Here is a 23,432-nt window from a genome sequence, read left to right as displayed (position 1 = left end):
TGGGACAGGTTGGACAGTGGGTGCAGCTCATGGAGGGTGGGCCAAAGCAGGGTGGTGCATTGCCTCACTCAGGAAGTGCAAGGGGTCAGGGGATTTCCCTTTCCTAGCCAAGAGAAGCCATGACATACTGTAAATGGGACACTTCCACCCAAATACTGTGCTTTTCCAATGGTCTTAGCAACCAGCAGACCAGGAGATTCTATCCCGTGCCTGGTTCGGTGGGTCCCACGCCCACAGAGCCTTGGTCACTGCTAGCGCCGCAGTGTGAGATAGACCTGTGAGGCAGCAGTCTGGAGTGGGGAGGGGCATCCGCCATTGCTGAGGCTTAAGTAGATAAACAAAGTGGCCTGGAATCTTGAACTGGGCAGAGGCCAGTGCAGCTCAGCAAGGCCTCCTGCCTTTATAGACTCCACCTCTGGGTGGAGCATAACTGAACAAAAAGCAGCAGAAAATTCTGCAGACTTAAATGTCCCCATCTGACAGCTCTGAAAAGGGCAGTGGTTCTCCTAGCATGGCATTTGAGCTCTGAGAACAGACAGACTGCCTCCTCAAGTGGGTCCCTGACCCCCATGTAGCCTAACTGGGAGACACCTCCCAGGAGGTGCTGACACACACCTCATACAGGTGGGTGCCCCTCTGGGTCAAAGCTTCCAAAGGAAGGAGCAGGCAGCAATATTTACTGTTCTGCAATGTTTGCTGTTCTACAGCCTCTGCTGGTGATATCCAGTCAAACAGGGTCTGAAGTGGACCTCCAACAGACCTGCAGCTGAGGGACCCGACTGTTAGAAGAAAAACTAACAAACAGAAAGGAATAGTATCAGCATCAACAAAAAGGACATCCACACCAAAACCCCTTCTGTAGGTCACCAACATCAAAGACCAACGGTAGATAAAACCACAAAGATGGGGAAAAACAAGAGCAGAAAAGTTGGAAATTCTAAAAACCAGAGCACCTCTTCTCCTCCAAAGGATCGCAGCTCCTTGCCAGCAACAGAACAAAGCTGAATGAATAATGACTTTGACGAGTTGACAGAAGTAGGCTTCAGAAGGTTGGTAATAACAAACTTCTCCGAGCTAAAGGAGCATGTTCAAACCCATCGCAAGGAAGCTAAAAACCTTGAAAAAAGATTAGACGAATGGCTAGCTAGAATAAACAGTGTAGAGAAGACCTTAAATGACCTTTTGGAGCTGAAACCCATGGTACAAGAACTTCGTGACACATGTACAAGCTTCAATAGCTAATTCAATCAAGTGCAAGAAAACGTATCAGTGATTGAAGATCAAATTAACGAAATAAAGTGAGCAGAGAAGTTTAGAGGAAAGAGACTAAAAAGAAATGAACAAAGCCTCCAAGAAATATGGGACTATGTGAAAAGACCAAATCTACGTTTGATTGGTGTACCTGAAAGTGACAGGGAGAATGGAACCAAGTTGGAAAACACTCTGCAGGATATTATCCAGGAGAATTTCCCCAACCTAGCAAGGCAGGCCAACATTTAAATTCAGGAAATAAACAGAACACCACAAAGATGCTCCTCGAGAGGAGCAACTCCAAGACACATAATTGTCAGATTCACCAAGGTTGAAATGAAGGAAATAATGTTAAGGGCAGCCAGAGAGATAGGTCAGGTTACCCACAAGGGAAGCCCATCAGACTAACAGCAGATCTCTTGGCAGAAACCCTGCAAGACAGAAGAGAGTGGGGGCCAATATTCAACATGCTTAAAGACTTGTCAACTCAGAATTTCATATCCAGCCAAACTAAGCTTCATAAGTGAAGGAGAAATAAATAAGCAAATACTGAGAGATTCTGTCACCACCAGGCCTGCCTTACAAGAGCTCCTGAAGGAAGCACTAAACATGGAAAGGAACAACTGGTACCAGCCACTGCAAAAACATGCCAAATTGCAAAGACCTTCGATGCTAGGAAGAAACTGCATCAATTAATGGGCAAAATAACCAGCTAACATCAAATGACATGATCAAATTCACACATAACAATATTAACCTTAAATATAAATGGACTGAATGTCCAATTAAAAGACATAGACTGGCAAATTGGATAGACTCAAGACCCATCAGTGTGCTGTATTAAGGAGACCCATCTCATGTACAGAGACACACATAGGCTCAAAATAAAGGGATGGAGGAAGATCTACCAAGCCAAAACAAACAAACAAAACCAAAAAAGCAGGGGTTTCAATCCTAGTCTCTGATAAAACAGACTTTTAACCAACAAAGATCAAAAGAGACAAAGAAGGTTATTATATAATGGTAAAGGGATCAATTCAACAGGAAGAGCTAACTATCATAAATATATATGCATCCAATACAGGAGTACCCATATTATAAAACAAGTCCTTAGAGATCTACAAAGAGACTTAGACTCCCACACAATAATAATGGGATACTTTAACACCACACTGTCAATATTAGACAGATCAATGAGACAGAAGGTTAACAAGGATAACCAGGACCTGAACTCAGCTCTGCACCAAGCAGACCTAACAGACATCTACAGAACTCTCCACCCCAAATCAACAGAATATACATTCTTCTCAGCACCACATCACACTTATTCTAAAATTGACCACATAGTTGGAAGTAGAGCACTCCTCAGCAAATGTACAAGAACAGAAATCACAACAGACTGTCTCTCAGACCACAGTGCAATCAAATTAAAACTCAGGATTAAGAAACTCACTAAAAACTGCACAACTACATGGAAAATGAACAACCTGCTCCTGAATGACCACTAGGTAAATAACGAAATGAAGGCAGAAATAAAGATGTTCTTTGAAACCAATGAGAACAAAGACACAACGTACCAGAATCTCTGGGACACACTGAAAGCAGTGTGTAGAGGGAAATTTATAGCACTAAATACCCACAAGAGAAAGCAGGAAAGATCTAAAATCAACACCCGAACATCACAATTAAAAGAACTAGAGAAGCAAGAGCAAACAAATTCAAAAGCTAGCAGAAGGCAAGAAATAACTAAGATCAGAGCAGAACTGAAAGAGATAGAGACACAAAAAAACCCTTCAAAAAAATCAGTGAATCCAGGAGCTGTTTTGAAAGGATCAACAAAATTGATACACTGCTTGCAAGACTACAATAAAGAAGAAAAGAGAGAAGAATCAAATAGACGCAATAAAAATTGATAAAGAAGATATCATCACCGATCCCACAGAAATACAAACTACCATCAGAGAATACTATAAACACCTCTACACAAATAAACTAGAAAATCTAGAAGAAATGGATAAATTCCTGGACACACACACACCCTCCTAAGACTAAACCAGAAAAAAGTTGAATCTCTGAATAGGCCAATAATAGGCTCTGAAATTGAGGCAATAATAGCCTACCAACCAAAAAAAGTCCAGGACCAGATGGATTCACAGCCAAATTCTACAACAGGTACAAAGAGGAGCTGGTACCATTCCTTCTGAAACTATTCCAATCAATAGAGAAAGAGGGAATCATCCCTAACTCATTTTATGAGGCCAACATCATCCTGATACCAAAGCCTGGCAGAGACACAACAAAAAAAGAATTTTAGACCGATATCACTGATGAACGTCCATGCAAAAATCCTCAATAATTAATACTGGCAAACCAAATCCAGAATCACATCAAAAAGCTTATCCACCGTGATCAAGTTGGCTTCATCTCAGGGATGCAAGACTGGTTCAACATATGCAAATCAATAAATGTAATCCATCACATAAACAAAACCAATGACAAAAGCATGTTTCTCTCAATAGGTGCAGAAAGGGCCTTCGACAAAATTCAACAGCACTTCATGCTGAAAACACTTAATATAATAGGTATTGATGGAACATATCTCAAAATAATAAGAGCTGTTTATGACAAACCCACAGGCAATATCATACTGGATGGGCAAAAACTGGAAGCATTCTCTTTGAAAACTGGCACAAGACAGGGATGCCCTCTCTCACCACTCCTATTCAACATAGTGTTGGAAGTTCTGGTCAGGGCAATCAGGCAAGAGAAAGAAATAAAGGGTATTAAATTAGGAAAAGAGGAAGTCAAATTTTCCCTGTTTGCTGATGACATGATTGTATATTTAGAAAACTCCATTGTCTCAACCCAAAATCTTCTTAAGCTGATAAGCAACTTCAGCAAAGTCTCAGTATACAAAATCAATGTGCAAAAATCATGAGCATTCCTATACATCAGTAACAGACAGAGAGCCAAATCATGAGTGAACTCCCATTCACAGTTGCTACAAAGAGAATAAAATACCTGGGAATATAACTTACAAGGAATGTGAAGGACCTCTTCAAGGAGAACTACAAACCACTGCTCAACGAAATAAAAGAGGACACAAACAAATGGAAGAACATTCCATGCTCATGGATAGGAACAATTAATATCATGAAAATGGCCATACTGCCCAAGGTAATTTATAGATTCAAGGCCATCCCCATCAAGCTACCAATGACTTTCTTCACAGAATTGGAAAAAACTAGTTTAAATTTGATATGGAACCAAAAAAGAGCCTGCATTGCTAAGTGAATCCTAAGCAAAAAGAACAAAGCTAGATGCATCATGCTACTGGAGTTCAAACTATACTATAAGGCTACAGTAACCAAAACAGCATGGTACTGGTACCAAAACAGATATACAGACCAATGAAACAGAACAGAGGCCTCAGAAATAACACCACACATCCAGAAATCATCTAATCTTTGACAAACCTGACAAAAACAAGAAATCGGGAAAGGATTCCCTATTTAATAAATGGTGCTGGGAAAATTGGCTAGCCATATGTAGAAAACTGAACTGGTTCCCTTCCTTACACCTTATACAAAAATTAATTCAAGATGGATTAGAAACTTAAATGTTAGACCTAAAACCATAAAAATCCTAGAAGAAAACCTAGGCAGTACCATTCAGGACATAAGCATAGGGAAGGACTTCATGACTAAAACACCAAAAGCAATGGCAACAAAAGCCAAAATAGACAAATGGGATCTAATTAAACTAAAGAGCTTCTGCACAGCAAAAGAAAGTACCATCAGAATGAACAGGCAACCTACAGAATGGGAGAAAATTTTTGCAATCTACCCATCTGACAAAGGGCTAATGTTCAGAATCTACAAAGAACTTAAACAAATTTACAAGAAAAAAACAAATGACCCCATCAAAAAGTGGGCAAAGACTTAGGAACAGACACTTCTCAAAAGAAGACATTTATGCAGCCAACAAACACATGAAAAAATGCTCACCATCACTGGTCACCAGAGAAATGCAAATCAAAACCGCAATGAGATACTATCTCATGCCAGTCAGAATGGCAATAATTAAAAAGTCAGGAAACAACAGATGCTGGAGAGGATGTGGAGAAATAGGAATGCTTTTACACTTTTCGTGGGAGTGTAAATTAGTTCAACCATTGTGGAAGACAGTGTGGCGATTCCTCAAGGATCTAGAACTAGAAATACCATTTGACCCAGCAATCCCATTACTGCGTATATACCCAAAGGATTATAAATCATGCAGCTATAAAGACACATGCACACGTATGTTTATTGCGGCACTATTCACAACAGTAAAGACTTGGAACCAACCCAAATGTCCATCAGTGATTTAAAAAATGGATTTAAAAAATGTGGCACATATACACCATGGAATACTATGCAGCCATAAAAAAGGATGAGTTCATGTCCTTTGCAGGGACATGCTGGAAACCACCATTTTCAGCAAACTATCACAAGGACAGAAAACCAAATACCGCATGTTCTCACTCATAGGTGGGAAATGAACAAGGAGGACGCTTGGACACAGGACAGTGAACATCACACACCAGGGCCTGTTGGGGGCTTGGGGGCTGAGGGAGGGATAGCATTATGAGAAATGCCTAAGGTAAATGATGAATTGTTGGGTGCAGTAAACCAACATGGCACATGTATACCTATGTAACAAACCTGCACGTTGTACACATGTAACCTAGAACTTAAAGTATAATTAACAAAAGAACTTATTCATGTAACCAAACACCACCCGTTCCCCAAAACCCTATTGAAATAAAAACTAAAAATAAAATGTTAAAGAAAGACCCAATAACACACCTTGAACACAGTTGCAATGTATTATTTAAAGTATTCTATCAGTTTCTCGGTCCCAGGACTGTCATTAAAAAAAGAATCATAGACAAAACTAACTTCATATCTTGAGGCAAATGACAGTGTTGCCAGACAGTACTAAGGAATACTAGGACAATGACCAAAAGACCAGATGAGATTGACCAAGCCACATTTCAGTAGACCCTACTAAGATTCCCAGTAACCAGCACGATGAATGTCATCTCAGTGAAGTCCAACAGGAACCAAGAGGTCAGCACATGGACAGAGGCCTCTTGTCCCACCTCCATGACTAAAGTTTCCCCTACAACTATAACTACCTCAGGAAACAAGAAGTAGAAGAGGGTCAAATGTCAGGTGATACATATTCCTCATTAAAAGTTTGGCCATTGTATTGAGTTTACATTTGGCAGAAATCAATAATTTAAAACTGGAAAAGATTAGCTTCAATTGATAAAGTTAGGGATTTTTTTAAAAATCTGCCATCCGTGGAAATGAGCTCTACAGAACAAGATGAAATCAGTTACAAAAAAATAAAGTTACTGGTGCCTGGGTGTAGTGGTGCACACCTGTAATTCCAGCACTTTGGGAGGCCAAGGTGAGAGGATCACTTGACCCCAGGAGTGCGAAGTTGCAGTGAGCTATGATTGTGCCACTAAACTCCAATCTGGGAGACACAGTGAGACCCTGTCTCTAAAAAAATACCATAAATTTAAGAAATTTTTTAAAAGATGAAGTTACTGCACAACCCATTTGTGCTGTATTGTATCCTGTGTTTGGCTCTGGCCTAGTAAGCACAGATACAGCTAAGAATTACATAGGCTCAAGATTTTTTTAAAATTTTTTTTATTTTTTATTTTTTATTTATTTATTTATTTTATTATTATTATACTTTAAGTTCTAGGGTACATGTGCATAACGTGCAGGTTTGTTACATATGTATACTTGTGCCATGTTGCTGTGCTGCACCCATCAACTCATCAGCACCCATCAACTCGTCATTTACATCAGGTATAACTCCCAATGCAATCCCTCCCCCCTACCCCCTCCCCATGATAGGCCCCAGTGTGTGATGTTCCCCTTCCCGAGTCCAGGTGATCTCATTGTTCAGTTCCCACCCATGAGTGAGAACATGCGGTGTTTGGTTTTCTGTTCTTGTGATAGTTTGCTAAGAATGATGGTTTCCAGCTGCATCCATGTCCCTACAAAGGACACAAACTCATCCTTTTTTATGGCTGCATAGTATTCCATGGTGTATATGTGCCACATTTTCTTAATCCAGTCTGTCACTGATGGACATTTGGGTTGATTCCAAGTCTTCGCTACCAATGAGTTTCTTCACAGAATTGGAAAAAACTGCTTTAAAGTTCATATGGAACCAAAAAAGGGCCCACATCTCCAAGACAATCCTAAGTCAAAAGAACAAAGCTGGAGGCATCACGCTACCTGACTTCAAACTATACTACAAGGCTACAGTAACCAAAACAGCATGGTACTGGTACCAAAACAGAGATATAGACCAATGGAACAGAACAGAGTCCTCAGAAATAATACCACACATCTACAGCCATCTGATCTTTGACAAACCTGAGAGAAACAAGAAATGGGGAAAGGATTCCCTATTTAATAAATGGTGCTGGGAAAATTGGCTAGCCATAAGTAGAAAGCTGAAACTGGATCCTTTCCTTACTCCTTATACGAAAATTAATTCAAGATGGATTAGAGACTTAAATGTTAGACCTAATACCATAAAAACCCTAGAGGAAAACCTAGGTAGTACCATTCAGGACATAGGCATGGGCAAAGACTTCATGTCTAAAACACCAAAAGCAACGGCAGCAAAAGATGTTTTACCTTAGGTAATAACGTCTACAAGCTGAATTGGTTATCACTGAAGCCAAATGGGGGAAAAAAAGGCTTGAGAAGGTTTTTCTTCATGCAGGTAGCTGGTGATGTGCCAGGAAGTCTTCAGAATAACAACAGGAATGAAGTCAATGGGTCACTGCAGTTGAACTCGGTCCACAGTAGACCCAGGACTGCAGGGAGGAAAAGCAGAGTTTGCTGACAGTTGCCAGCATTGTACCCTCAACATCCATTCTCATTGTTTTTATGAAGCACATGGTCACCCAGAATCAATCGCAATTCCCAGTACTTAGTAGCATGGTAGCTAAGTGTGATTGTATATCTAAGTATAGTCATGTACCACATAATGATATTTCAGTGACCAACAAAATACATACACAACAATGGTCCCGTAAGATTATAATGCCTTATTTTTACCGAACTTTCTCTATGTTTAGATGTCTTTAGTTACACAAATACCATTGTGTTACAATTGCCTATAGTATTCAGTACAGTCGCATGCTGCGCAGACTTGTAGCCTATGAGTAATAGGCTGTACCACATAGCCTAGGTGTGTAGTAGACTATACCCTCTAGGTTTGCATAACTATACGATGTTCATACAATGACAAAATTACCTAATTGTGCACTTCTCAGAATTTATCTCCATTGTGAAGCAAGTGACCACTAAGATGTAAACAAAAGTGGTGTTAACAACTTCTGAGAAATTCTTAAAGGAAAATTTTCCTCTTCCTTCTGACTGGAATGTGAGCCTATCGGCTGGAGCTGGAGCAGTCACTCTGAGCCATATGTTGATGGCACATACTAAGTTTGACAGAACAACAAAAAAGTAGAAATCTGGGCCATTGATGATTGTCGAGCCATAAAACTAGTCTGGAGTACTTACGCTCATAAGAAATAACTCTTATCTTGTTTAAGCTGCTGTTATTTGGGGTGTTCTATTACAAACTGCTAAATTTTAACCTCTTTACAAATACATGATGTAAGAGAGAAATGTTGCAGACTACCTTGAGGTTACACAATGCCTTTGAAAATGATATAAAGGCGGGAGGCAGATGAGAGGAGGAAAGGTACACGAGGAGGGACACTGTCCTTCCCAAAAATAAAATTCTTCTGTTGGACATGGGAGACCACAGCTTGCCTGTCTATTTTCCACGCCTATATCCTGAAGGGAATTGTGACTACTGAAAAGCCTGATCTGCTGACCAAGACCCATGTTTTTCCTCCTTTTCAGAAAACACACCTCCACCTATACAACAACAGGAAAAGCCAGTCATGACTTACTTTGAAATGTATTTTTAAGAAGACAAATTAATGGCTAGAAAGAGGGATGAATAGATAGATGGGTAAGTGATAAAGCAAGTATATCACGAAATGTTGGCAGTAGCATCTAGGTGATAGAGATACATGTGTTCACTGCACTATTAACTTCCTGTATGCTTGTAAATTTTTATAATAAAGTATCAGAAGCAAAAGCATTCTAAGTATGAATAAACTAATCAACATACCCATTTTATAAAAATGTGAGCAGAAAACCTAGGATTACCAGACACTTGCAGAAAACCAAGAAAATGAAAGAAAAGTTTAACAATAAATAGAATAACCAACTTTGGAAGAAAGAGATAATTCAGGAAACAAAAGAAAAGATAAATTTGTGAAAATATTGCAAACACAAAGTAGCATTCCAGCATGGAAAATAAGCAATCATAAAATAAATATTTCTTGAAAATTAAAAATATAATATCTGAATAGTTTTAAACATTCAGTGACTAAAAACTAACCTGATTATTTGGAATTTAAATAACATTAGCAGATAAAATTTACTGAGTACAAGGCACCATTCTGAGCTCTATATATATTCAAGCCATCTTCATCATTCATGCAGATAAATGTAATAGTCTCCTAATTGTCTCCCTTTTCCTATACTGACCCCTTACAGTCCATTCTTGGAGCAGCTATACGATCCCTGAAAAATGTATTCAGATCATGTCTCTCCTCTATTCAAAGCCCCACAAAAGATCCCATTTCATTCAGAGTAAAAAGTCTTAACAATGACCCACAAGATCTGGTCCTTCTCTTTGACCAATCCCTCTTTCCTCTATGATGAGCTCTTCCACTACTCTTTTCTGCTTTCTATGCTCCAGCTCCACCGGCCTCCTCAAAGCTCCTTGAATATGTTAGGCACACTCTAATCTTGGTGTTTTTGCTCTACTTTTCCACCATCAATTAGTTTTGGCTGTTCTAGAACTTCATATAAATGAAATGATACAATGTGTGCTTTTTTGTGTAAGTCTTCATTCAGCATAATGTTTTGAAATTCACCCATTTTGTTGGTTTGTTTTTTCTATTGCTAAGTGGTATTCTATTGCAGGAAGGTACCAAAATTTGTTTATCTATGCCCTATTTGTTGGACACCTGGGCTATTTAGAGTTTGGTGTTATTATGAATAAGGCCGCTAAGAACATTCTTATAGAATTTGGTTTATCTATTGGCTTTTTAGCTATATGTCTTTGCATTTTTTTAGTGCTTGCTCTAGGTATTAAAACATACATACTAAAAATTTTATAGGTTGTATAGGTCCATTTATTCTCATCCTACCCTGCATTTTATGATATAGCTTTCATATGCATTCTATCAAGAGACATAATAAACCCCAACAGACAATGTTTTGTTTTAAACTGTTGTATGTACTTTAAAAGAATTAAGAGGAAAAATAATCTTTAATATGTACTGAGATATTTTTAATTTTGTATGCCCCTACTTCCTAAAGTTCTGAATTTCCATGTGATATTATTTGCTTTTTCATTAAAATTTCTTGTAGTACAGATATGCTCATGATGAATTCTGTAATTATTCTCTTACCTGGAAATGTTTATTTCCTTATTCTTGAAGGATATTTTATCAGACACAGAAGTCTGGACAGACTGCCTTTTTTTCAGCACTTTAAAGATGGTCCACTCTCTTCTGGCCTTCACCGATTCTGGAAAGATAGTGATCATTTGTGTCACTGTTCCTCTATGTGAATCTGTCATTTTATTCTGGCTGCTTTCAAGATTTTCTCTTTATTGTTGCTTCTGGGAAGTTTGACTATGATGTGCATAAGTATAATATTTTTTGATTTATCCCTAAGCTCACTTATTCTTTCCTCTGCAATCTCCACTCTGCTGTTAATCCCATCCAGTGGATTTTTTTCAATTTCAGATATTTTAACAGAATTTCCATTTGTTTTTTTAATTATAGTTTTTATGTCTCTGCTGAGATTTACTCTATTTTTATCCAGTATGAACATACTTTTCTTTAAGTCACTGAGCATAGTTGTAATAACTCTTTAAAGTCCTGTCTGATGATACAAACTTTGGATTACCTTGTGGTCAGTCTTCACTCTTTGTCTTTTCTCTTGAGAATGAGTGACGGTGTAGAGGGTCTCCAAGACTACCCTGACATTCAGGGATTAGATAGAAGGACTCTTAGGACCCATCAAGTAGTTCTATTTACTGCTGATTTATTACAGCAATGTAGTGTGGGGTGTGTGTGTTTAAGAAGAAGGCTCATTATAAGAACATGGTATCTTAAAAGCTATTTGACCATATTCAACATCTAATATATTATTGCAATAAATACTGGGAGGTGGAATAAGTTTCTGAGGATATTTTGGAATCATTAGTTCATCAAAAATACAGATATTAAAGTTTACAAGGGGATTAGAATTAATAAGAGTAAGGGTAATTTTGTAATTATGGAAATTTGTAGAGACCTAGGAATAGGTAAGCTCAGACTTGCAACACACAATGAAGGGACACATGAATAATATCGGAAGAAAAGAGGTACCCAGAAGGAACTGAAAAACTACTGTCTTGATATTCCAATTATCCAATCGTATAAAAATACCATTCCAATCTTGAAAACATGATGTTTACATAATTATTTCATGTAATGTTTTGAATTTTAGTTTCTCTAATATATATATTTGGATGTAACTCATATATTGAATATGCAGCACTTGAATGGGGGACTAGCTATACAGAAAGCCTAATTTGCTACAAGGACACTCCAAACTTGCTTTGTCAGATCTTATTCCCTATCCCAGAATTAAACCCTAGGTATGCATTAATGCTTTCGTGGTCACATTAGGCTGTCTTAGAATGTTTCATTTTCAGTTATTTAAAAGTTTAAAATGATCTAAATCGTGTTAACTGTTTTCTAGTCATTACCTACGTTGGTCCATTCCTTCCTTCTTTCCTTTCTTTCTTTTCTTTTCTCTCTCCCTTCCATCCTCCCTCTCTGCTTTTTCCTTCCCTCTCCTTCCCTATGTCTCTTTCTTTGTCTTCTACTCTTTTATGCCTTCTATAATTTAAATGAGAATTTTATATCATTCCAGTTTCAATTCTCTCTTAGCATGAAAATTAGGCTTCTTTTTTTTTAACTTTTTATAGTGGTGGCCCTAAAATTTGCAATATACATTCACAATTAATCCAAGTCCACTTTTAAATAAAACCATATTGTTTCATAGGTAGTGTAAATACCTTATAATAGTATTTCAAATTCCCCCCTCCCATAACTTATAACATTGCTGTGATTCATTTTACTTAACAATAAGCTATAATCTAAATACATTGTTGCCAGTATTATTATTTTGAATAGACTGTTATCTGTTAGATTAAGAAAAGAAAAATAAAAGATTTTACTTTTTCTTGATTTGTTCTTCTCTAACTCCCTTCCTTTTTCCACGTAGATCTGAATTTCTGACTTGTGTCTTTCCATTTCTCTGAAAAACTTCTTTTAACATTTCTTGCAAGGTAGGTCTTTTGGTGACAAATTTCCTCAATTAATTTTTGTCTGAGAATGTCTTTATTTCTCCACTTTTAAAGGATAACTTCACTGGATACGGAACTCTAGGTTCGTAGATTTTTCTTTTAAAACTAAATATTTCACTGTGCCATCTTTTTGCATGGTTTCTGAAGATAAATTCAATGTAATTCTTATGCTTTTTCCTCTATAGGTAAGGTGAGTTTCCTTCCTCTGGCTTCTTTCAAAAATATTTTTGTCTTTGATTTCCTGAACTTTGAATATGATATGCCCATGTCTACATTTTTTGGTATTTATCCTGTTTGATGTGCGCTGCGATTCCTGAATTTGTAGGTTTGTATCTGTCATTAATTTTGGAAAATTCTCAGCCATTATTACTTCAAATAGTTTCTCTGTTACTGTTTCAGTTTCTTCTCCTTTTAGTATTCCTATTATGCATAGATTACACTTTTTTTCATATTTTTTTGAGTCGGAGTCTTGCACTATTGCCTGGACTAGAGTGCAATGGTGCGATCTCAGCTCACTGCAACTTCCATCTCCGGGGTTCAAGTGCCTGCCTTGGTCTCCCAAAGTGCTGTGATTATAGGTGTGAGCTACAGTGCCCAGCCACACTTGTTGTATTAATAATTGTCCCACAATTCTTCAATATTCTGTTCCATCTTTTTACTTATTTTTTCTCTTTGCATTTGAGTTTCAGAAGTTTCTATTGACATAACTTCAAACTCAGAGATTATTCTCTTGGTAGTGTCCAGTCTACTTATGAGCCTATCAAAAGCATTCTTCATTTCTGTTAGTTTTTTTTTTTTTTTTTTTTTTTTTTTTTATCTCTAGAACGTCTTTTTTATGATTTCTTAGTTTCCATCCCTCTGTTTCTTCAAGGGCAGACAATTGCCTTCTGTCCTTGCATGTTGTCCATGCCACCCCCGCCACCCATCCTACTTTGAAGGTTAGAAAGAGCTGGAATTGAGTATTTCCGTTCCTCTATGTTGGGAAGCCTCTGATAAGCCCCCAATCAGGCTCTGATAAAATAATTTTCCTTAAAAGCATACCTTGTCAAGAAAAACAGAGAGCTCTGGGTATATTTTTAAATAGTTATTTTTCCTTCCCACCATCAGAGACTATTCTCTGATCCTTATAGTGAGAATCTAGTAGGGTGCTTAGAGAGAAAACTCACAAATACTAGATGGCTTAGAGTTTTTAACTCTGAACCTAGTCCACTGTGAGCCTCCAGTAATTTGTCAATTACATTTTAAAGTGTCCCTACAGATATTCGCTCAATATCCTGGCTTTTGCTTCTAGTAAGTTGTAGTTCTCTGTATCTACCTGATGTAGTTTGAATATTTGTCCCCACCCAAGTTTCATGTTGAGTTGTAATTCCCAATGCTGGAAGTGGGTCCTGTTGGAACCAGTTTGGATCATGGGGGTGGATCCCTCATGGCTTAGTGCTGTCTTTGTGATGTAAGTTCTTGTGAGATCTGGTCATTTAAAACTATGTGGCCTCTCCCCCACCCCTTGCTTGCTGCTGCTTTTGCCAGGTGATATGCCTGCTCCCTCTTTGCCTTCTACCATGATTGTAAGCTTCCTGAAGCCTCCCTCAAAGCTGAGCAGATGCTGGCACCATGCTTCCTATAAAGCCTGCAGAACCATGAACCAATTAAACCTCTCTTTTTTAAAAAAAAATAAATTACCCAGTCTCAGTTATTTCTTTATAGCAATGCAAGAATGCTCTAATACAGAAAATGGGTACTGAGGAGTCCAGGGAATTGTCATAAAGATACCTGAAATGTGGTAGCAACTTTGGAACTGGGTAATAAGCAGAGGTTGGAAGAATTTGGAAGGCTCAAAGAAGACAGAAAGATAGAAAGTTTAACACTTTTTAGAGACCAGTTAAATGGTTGTGACCAAAATGCTGACAGTGATATGGACAGTGAAGTCCAGGCTAGCGAGGTCTCAGATGGAAATGAGGAACTTATCAGGAACTGCAGCAAAGGTCACATGTGTTATAACTTAGCAAAGAGCTTGGATGCGTTGTGTTCACACCCTAAGGATCAGTGGAGGTTTGAACTAAAGAGTGATAATTTAGGGTATCTGGCAGAAGAAATTTCTAAGTAGCAAAGTGTTCAAGAAGTGGTGTGGCTGCTTTTAATAGTCTAGCTCAGATGTGAAAGCAAAGAAATAAGTTGGAACTTATATTTTAAAAGAAAAGCAGAGCATAAGATTTTGAAAAATTTGCAGGCTCGCCATGTGGCAGAGAAAGAAAAAGCTTTCTTAGGAGAGGAATTCAAGCAGGCTGTTGAGCAACAATTTGCTAGATATATATTTGTATTATTAAAAGGAAGCCAAGTGCTAATATCAAAGACAATGGAGAAAAGGCCTTGAAGGCATTTCAGAGACCTTCCTGGCAGCCCCATTTATCACAGGCCCTGAGGCCTATGAGAACCTAATGGTTTCATGGGCCAGGGCCAGGACCCTGCTGCCCTGCACAGCCTTGGGACACCATTCCCTGCATCCCAGCCACGCCTGCTCCAGTCTCAGCTCAAAAGGGCCTAGGTACAGCTCTGGCTGCCACTTTGGAGAATGCAAGCCATAATCTTTGCTGTCTTCCATGTGATGTTAAGCTTATAGATGCACAGAATGCAACAGTGAAGAACACTTGGCAGCTTCCACCTACATTTCAGATGTAAGAGAAAGCCTGGGTGCCCAGGCGGAAGCCTACTTCAGGAGCAGAGCCCTCACAGGGAACCTCTACTAGGGCAGTGCGAACGAGTAATGTGGGGTTGGAGCTCCCACACAGAGTTCCTAAGCAGAGACTGACTAATAAAGCCATGAGAAAGGGGTCACCCTCTTCCAGACCCCAGAATGGTAGATCCACTGTTAGCTTGCACCTTGCACTTGGATAAGCTGCAGGCATTCAACTCCAAACCATGAGAGCAGCCCTGGGGACTGAACCCTGCAAAGCCACAGGGGAGGAGCTGCCCAAGATGCAGGACATGGAGTTAAAGAAGACTATTTTGGAACTTTAAGATTTAATGACTGCCTGCTGGGTTTGAACTTGCATGTGGCCTATAGCCCCTTTCTTTGGGCTGATTTCTCCCTTTTGGAGTAGGAATATTACCCAATACCTCAATTATATCTTGGAAGTAACTCACTTGCTTTTTATTTAACAGGCTCATAGATGGGAGGGAATTGTCTCAGATGAGACTGGAGACTTTTTTTGTGGGGGGGTGGGGTAGCTGGAGTTCAGTGGCATGATCTCGGCTCACTGTAACCTGTTTCTAGTCTTCAAGTGATTCTCCTGCCTTAGCCTTCCAAGTAGCTGGGATCACGGCATACACCACCATACTCAGCTAATTTTTGTATTTTTAGTAGAGATGGCTTTTCACCATGTTGGCCAGGCTTGTCTTGAACTCCTGACCTTAAGTGATACACCTGCCTTGGCCTCTCAAAATACTGGGATTATAGGCATAAGCCACCGTGCCCGCCAAGACTTGAGACTTTTGAGTTAATGTTTAAATAAGATTTTGGGGGCACTGTTGGGAAGGCATGATTGTATTCTGCTAAGTAAGAAGCACATGAGATCTGGGAGGGACCAGGGGCAGAATGACATAGTTTGGATATTTGCCCCTGCCCTTATCTCATGTTGAATTATAATCTGCAATCCTGGGGGTAGGACTTCGTGGGGTATGTTTGGATCATGGGGGCAGGTCCTTCATGGCTTGGTGCTGTCCTTGTGATAGTGAGTTCTCATGACATCTGGTCATTTAACAGTGTGTATCACCTTCCATCACCTCTCTCTATTTCTCCTGCTTTTGCCATGTGATGTGCCTGCTCCCCATTTCACCATCTGCCATGATTGTAAGCTTCCTGAAGCCTCTCTAGAAGTCAACCAGATGCTAGCACTATGCTTCCTGTAAAGCCTGCATAACCGTGAGCTGATTAACCCTCTTTTCTTTATAAATTACCCAGTCTCAAGTATTTATTTATAGCAATGCAAGAATGGTCTAATACACTACTGGTCTGTCTAGTTTAGAGGGCAGTAGTTTGCCTTGTGACATTAATTCTCTTACAGATCTAAGAATACTTGTTGATTTTCAGTTTGCTCAGCTTTTTCTTGTGAAGATGAGCATGACAAACATCCAAGCTCCAGGCTCTTTACATGAGCTGGATTGGAAACTTTCCATTACTTTGAAGTGTTCCTTTTCCAGCATAGGTCTGACCCACAAGTATGCTGGAAAGAAAGGGACATCATCTCTCTTGTCTTTTCTTTTATTGAGATAGGGTTTCCCTCTGTTGCCCAGGCTGGGGTGCAGTGGCACAATCAGGGCTCACTGCAGCCTTGTCTTCCAGGGCCCAAACGATCCTCCCACCTCAGCCTCTGAAGTAGCTGGGACCACAGGCCTGTGCCACCATATACAGGCATGTGCCACCATATCCAGCTAATTATTCTTTTTATTTTTGTGGAGACTGTATCTCCCTATGTTGTCCAGGCTGATCTTGAACTCCTGGGCTCAAGCAATGCTTCTACCTTGGCCTCCCAAAGTGCTGGGATAACAGGTGTAAGCCACTGGGCCTGGCCCATGATCTGTTTTGTCTCAGTTCCTCCACCTTTTACTTCCCCTGGTCCTACACTCATCCTATTACTGTGTGGTCCTTCGGGGTCGGCTCAGAGATGGGAGAAAAAGGCTATTATAAATTGGAATTGTTGTCCTCTCTGTAGCAAATGCCCAAATACTGGTGCTGCCATTAGGCACTTTAGTATAATTTTGGAGATTCATCCAAAATGCAGGAACTCAAACACTGACATTCCCTGGTACGTGGGATGAATGTCCCAGTCAGCATCTCACAATTCCCATGGATCTCCTCTTCTGGTGGCGTACTTCACACAACCTCATTCTGCTGGCTGGTTTGCTTCTCCTTTCTTTCTATTAGATTTGATTCTCTTCTTTTTCAAAAATAATTGTACTTCAGCGTTGTGGGTTTAATTTTATCTTCCACAAAAGATACAGTGAAGTCTTTCCTAACCCCCACTACCTCCGAATGTGACCTTATTTGGAACTAATGTCATTACAGAGGTAATGAAGTTAAAATAACGTCATTAAGGTGAGACTGAATCCAATATGACTTGTGTTCCTATAAAAGGGAAAACTTTTGATGCAGAGACAAGCACACAGGGAAAGTGCCAAGTGAAGATAAAGGCAAAAATCTGGGTGATGAATCTACAATCCAAAGAACAGCAAAGATGGCCAGCAAACTACCAGACGGTAGGAGAAAGGCACAGAACAGATTCTCTCTCACAGTCCTCAGAAGGAACCAGCCCTGCCATGACCTTGATCTTGGATTTCTGGTCTTCAGAACTATGAAAAAATGAATTTCTGTTGTGTAAGTCACTCAGTTTTTAATACTTTGTTATGGCAGGCCTAGAAAATGAATATACCCATCCATGTATGATCATGTCCACTAGCTGTTGGGAAAACATGACAGTTCTTATCTCCTTACTCTGTCATCAAAGGTATCCTCAGTCAGTCTCTTGTCTTTAAATACTTTTAGGAAAGAGCCAGGTACTTGACTTTGAGACTGCCATTTACCAAACTCCAAGGTTATTGGCCAAGTGCTTTCTCCATTCTTTCAAAACAGTCTTTTACCATCTGCTGACTCAGTGGAGGCATGAGGTAGCAAAGCGCCAGATCATGCAGGACTTTACAGACTTATAGAAATGGTTTTGGATTTTATTCTATTTGAGTAAGGAAACTTATTAAAGATTTTGTTCAGGGAAGCAACAAGTTCTGGCACAAATTTTTAGAAGATTTCTACAGCTGCCAACTGGAGACTAGATTGTAGGAAGGCAAAAACAGAAGCATGTAGAACAACCAATTACAGCATCTATTGTGGACTAGAATGGTTGTAGTAGAGATGCTGAGAATTGGATAGATTTAGGTTACCTTTTGAAGAGAGAGGCAACAGAGTTTCCTGAGGAATTGTGTGTAAAATGTGAGAGATAAAGAATCAAAGGACAACCTGAACAACTGTAAGAATCCATGTGCCATTTAGTGAGATGAAGAGGTATGCAATAGGAGTAGCTTTTGGAGGCAGAAAATAAGTCTGAAATGCATGTTGAATATTTTAATAGATATGTTGAATAAGAAGTCAGATATATGGATATGAAAATCAAAGAAATCAGGGCTGGATATGGATATTTGGAAGCCATCAGCGTTGTGATGCCATATTACAGTGAAGGGAGTGGATTGGATAACCTCAGGAATAAAGGCAGATAAAGAAGGGAACACATCTCAGGCACATTAACATCTAGAGGTCAGGAAGAATCCAGCAAAGGAAAATCAAAGAGCTCTGTAATTTCACAAATATCAAATGAAGAAAGTGTTTCAAGTTTTAAGAAGGAGGATGTTAAATTGTGTTAAATGCTGCTGAATGGTTACAATAAAGACTGAGTTGCCCACTGGATTTATCAGAATTGTTTAAATTCTCAGATATCTGCACACAAACTCTTCTTTAGCTCTAACATTTAAATTAGTTCAGAAGTCTCACATTCAAGTGTGCATAAGAACTAAAGATCTAGAGTATAAGCATAACTTTATGTATTCTGACTTTGTGAGCCATTTAGGGGATTTTCATAGTTATTTTTTATCATTAGGGATTTTTATCATAAAGGCTCAGTTTAGAAACAAATCTCTGTTAGGGATGCAGCTACAGCTTTCTACAGCTGTTTCCAGCCTATCCAATTACTATTCAAGAGATTAGAAAAAGATCACGGTCACAGAGCCTATCCTTTACATATTTCCTCTTTGTTGTTTTATCTTTACAGAGCTCACAAGAAAGCTCACACTATTTTTATTCTCTCTTTCCATAAAGGAATGGTGAGAAGAAATTTAAAGGAAAGACACTAAGTAGAAAATGGAAAGGTTCTATAGGGCTAAACTGAAGAAAACTGGTATCTGTACTACTTAAAACTCATCACCTATTCCTGATGATTTGAGTAGTATGACAGAGACTTAATTATCATTTGTCTTTTCCTTTGCCTACCACCTCTCATCCAAATAAAACTTATATAGAAAATATAATGTGAACTGTGAAATATTGTATAGTAAAGAATTTGGCCTTTCCTAAAGAGAGTTCTGGCCTGTGGCCTCAGATTCTGGGAAATAACCTATCACATCTGATAAAAGCGTCTTTGTTTAGGAAAACTGCCTATGTCCAACAGTTTTACTGTAGAGGCTACCCATGCTAGAAAGACCAACCACATGACTTAGAGGCTTTGGGTCGTGTATTATCTGACCTGGAGACTCGGTTCCATATGGGCAATGGATCAGTGATGCCTCCATAATGGAGCCCCTCAAAAATTCTGAATGTTGAAGCTCTGGTGAGCTTCCCTGACTATTCCCATTTAGAAAAATAAGTGCAGCTCACTGCCAGTGCTCATTTAATTTTACATAAACATGCTCTTTGAGGCTGAAGCAAATCTGACTGATTTTCTATGTGAAAAATTAAATATGAAAACTGTTCTTGGAGTTATTTCTAAATGGAACTAACATCAGAATAGTCTGAATCATCAGAATCATCTCTTTCAGAAAAATCGGATTCATCAATTGAATCTTCAGCCAACAACTGTTTGAGAATGATGTTAACATCATGTGTAGAAATGCTACGTTTTCTAGGATTTGACATTTTCAGCAATAGAGAATTACTATATTTGCAAATGGAAATGCCACTACTAAAATCCGAATACTATAAATAGAATGTCTTTTGTTTCAAAAGTTGATATACTAGAGTGACATGAAAATAATAATAAAAGCAAGATATTTCATGGCAAATGCATTAGTCCATTTTCATGCTGCTGATAAAGACATACCAAAGACTGGGCGATTTACAAAAGAAAGAGGTTTAATGGACTTACAGTTCCACATGGTTGGGGAGGCCTCACAATCATAGTGGAAGGTGAAAGGCACATCTCACATGGCAGCAGACAAAAGAAGAGAACTTGTGCAGGGAAACTCTTCTTTTTAAAACCATCAGATCTCATGAGACTTATTCACTATCGCAGTAACTAACAGCAGGGAAAGACCTGCCCTCATGATTCTATTACCTCCCACTGGGTCCCTCCCATAACACATGGGAATTCAAGATGAGATGTGGGTGTGGGCACAGCCAAACCATATCATTCTGCCTCCGGCCCCCTCCCAAATCTCATGTCCTCCTATTTCAAAACCAAGCCAACAGTCCCCCAAAGTCTTAACTAAGTTTAGCATTAACTCAAAAGTCCACAGTCCAAAGTCTCATCCAAGACAAGGCAAGTGCCTTCAGTTTATGAGCCTGTAAACTTAAAAGCAAGTTAGTTTTTCCTACATACAACTGGGGTACAGCCATTGCGTAAATACAGCCATTCCAAATGGGAGAAATTGGCCAAAACCAAGGGGTTACAAGGCCCATGCAAGTCCAAAATCCAGCAGTTAGTCAAACCTTAAAAGCTCCAAAATTATCTCCTTTGACTCCATATCTCACATTCAGATTACAATGATGCAAGAGGTGGGTTCCCATGGTCTTGGGCAGTTCTGTCCCTGTGGCTCTGGAGGGTACAGTCTCCCTCCTGGCTGCTTTCATGTACTGGCATTGAGTGTTTGCGGTTTTTCCAGGCACATGGTACAAGCTGTTGGTGGATCTACCATTCTGGAGTCTGGAAGACAGTGGCCCTCTTCTCAAAGCTCCACTTGGCAGTGCCCCAGTAGGGACTCTGTGTGGGGGCTCTGACCCCACACTTCCCTTTGACACTGCCCTAGCAGAGGTTCTCCCAGAGGGCCCCACCCCTGTAGCAAACTTTTGCCTGGGCATCCAGGTGTTTCCATACATCCTCTGAAATCTAGGTGGAGGTTCCCAAACCTCAGTTCTTGATATCTGTGCACCCATAGGCTCAAAATCATGTGGAAGCTTCCAAGGCTTGGGGCTTCTACCCTCTGAAGCAAAAGCCCATGCTGTACCTTGACCCTTTTTAGCTATGGCTGGAGTGGCTGGGATGCAGGGCACCAAGTCCCTAGACTGCACACAGCAGAGGGACCCTGGGCCCCACCCATGAAATCATTTTTTCCTCCTAAACCTCTGGGTCTGTAGTGGGAGAGGCTGCCACAGAGGTCTGTGACAGGGCCTAGAGACATTTTCCCCACTGTCTTGGTGATTAACATTCGGCTTCTCATTACTTATGCAAATTTCTGCAGCCAGTTTGAATTTCTCCTCAAAAAATGGGATTTTCTTTTCTACATTGTCAGGCTGCAGTTTTCCAAACTTTTATACTCTGTTTCCCTTTTAAACTGAATGCTTTTAACAGCATCCAAGTCACCTCTTGAATGCTTTGCTGCTTAGAAATTTCTTCTGCCAGATACACTAAATCATGTCTCTCAAGTTCAAAGTTCCACAATTCTCTAGGGCAGGGGCAAAATGCTACCATTCTCTTTGCTAAAACATAACAAGAGTCACCTTTGCTTCAGTTCCCAACAAGTTCCTCATCTCCATCTGAGACCTCAGCCTGGATTTCATTGTTTATATCATTATCAGTATTTTGGTCAAAACTATTCAATAAGTCTCTAGGGAGTTCCAAAGTTTCCCACATTTTCCTGTCTTCTTCAGACCCAAACAGATCCAACATACTCAAGACTGGGCAATTTACAAAAGAAAGAGGTTTAATGGACTTACAGTTCCACATGGCTGGGGAGGCCTCACAATCATGGTGGAAGTTGAAAGGTACATCTCACATGGCAGCAGACAAAAGGAGAGAACTTCTGCAGGGAAACTTCCCTTTTTAAAACTATCTCATCTCGTGAGATGTATTCACTATTACAAGAACAGCAGGGAAAGACCTGCCCCCATGATGCAATTAACTCCCACTGGGTCCTTCCCACAACACATGGGAATTCAACATGAGATTTGGGTGGGGACACACCAAACCATATCAGCAAAGCAATCTCAAGGTAAATGCTGCAGCTGCAAGTGCCACTCGCAAATATTCTTGGGGCAAACAGGAAAAGGGTTACTGGAATTCTACATTGCATATTGTCAAGCGTGGATTTTGGGAGAGTAACATGTCTTGACTCCACTGGGAGAGTACAGCAAATAATGGGAGAGTACAGCAAAAGTGATGTGTTTGGTACCCTCCTGGACACCGCCTTACGTGCTTCTTCCCTTGGCTGATATCAGTCTGTATTCTTTCCTTGTGATAAATGGTAACTGTAAAGATAACAACTTTCAGTGAGTTCTGTGAGACCTTCTAGCAAAATTTCAAACTTGAGGGTGTTTCTGGGAACCCTCCAAACTTGCAGTTGGTGTCAGAAATGAGGGACGCCTTGGAGACTGTGCCCTCAAACCTCACAGGTTGTCTAACTCTAGGTAAATATATCAACCTACAAATTGTCTCCATCACAAACTAGAGGCTGCTTTATGTTTTTTGTTTGAAATTCTCTTAAAGTATGTTTTGAACATTGATATGTTATCTTTTCTCATTAAAAAAAAAATTCCAGGCATAATGAAAAGTGTGTTCTTGAGTCTAACTCAGCTTTTTTTTCCTAGCTTCTAGATGGAAAACACAAGTGATAGGGGGTTGATTTCAAGTAATAATCATTTTATTGGAAGGGTCATTAGAAATTAGTTGGTT

At 39.5% G+C, this 23,432-nt stretch overlaps 1 long non-coding RNA gene across 1 annotated transcript in view; it reads right to left on the bottom strand.

Moving 5' to 3' along the window:
- LOC108586601 overlaps positions 1–23,432 on the bottom strand; it is a 31,999-nt gene that overhangs the window by 5,451 nt on the left and 3,116 nt on the right. Inside the window, exons 3-4 of the long non-coding RNA XR_001904121.3 lie at positions 10,838–10,955; positions 7,968–8,149 (exon numbers count right to left, since the gene is read on the bottom strand). This is a non-coding gene — a long non-coding RNA (uncharacterized LOC108586601). The remainder of the gene's footprint in view (positions 1–7,967; positions 8,150–10,837; positions 10,956–23,432) is intronic.

The sequence above is a fragment of the Papio anubis genome, chromosome 5 (assembly GCF_008728515.1).
Source record: "Papio anubis isolate 15944 chromosome 5, Panubis1.0, whole genome shotgun sequence".
In the NCBI taxonomy this organism is placed as follows: domain Eukaryota; kingdom Metazoa; phylum Chordata; class Mammalia; order Primates; family Cercopithecidae; genus Papio; species Papio anubis.
The sequence above is the reverse complement of the archived record's forward strand: the minus strand, read 5'-3'. Positions and strand labels throughout refer to the sequence as shown.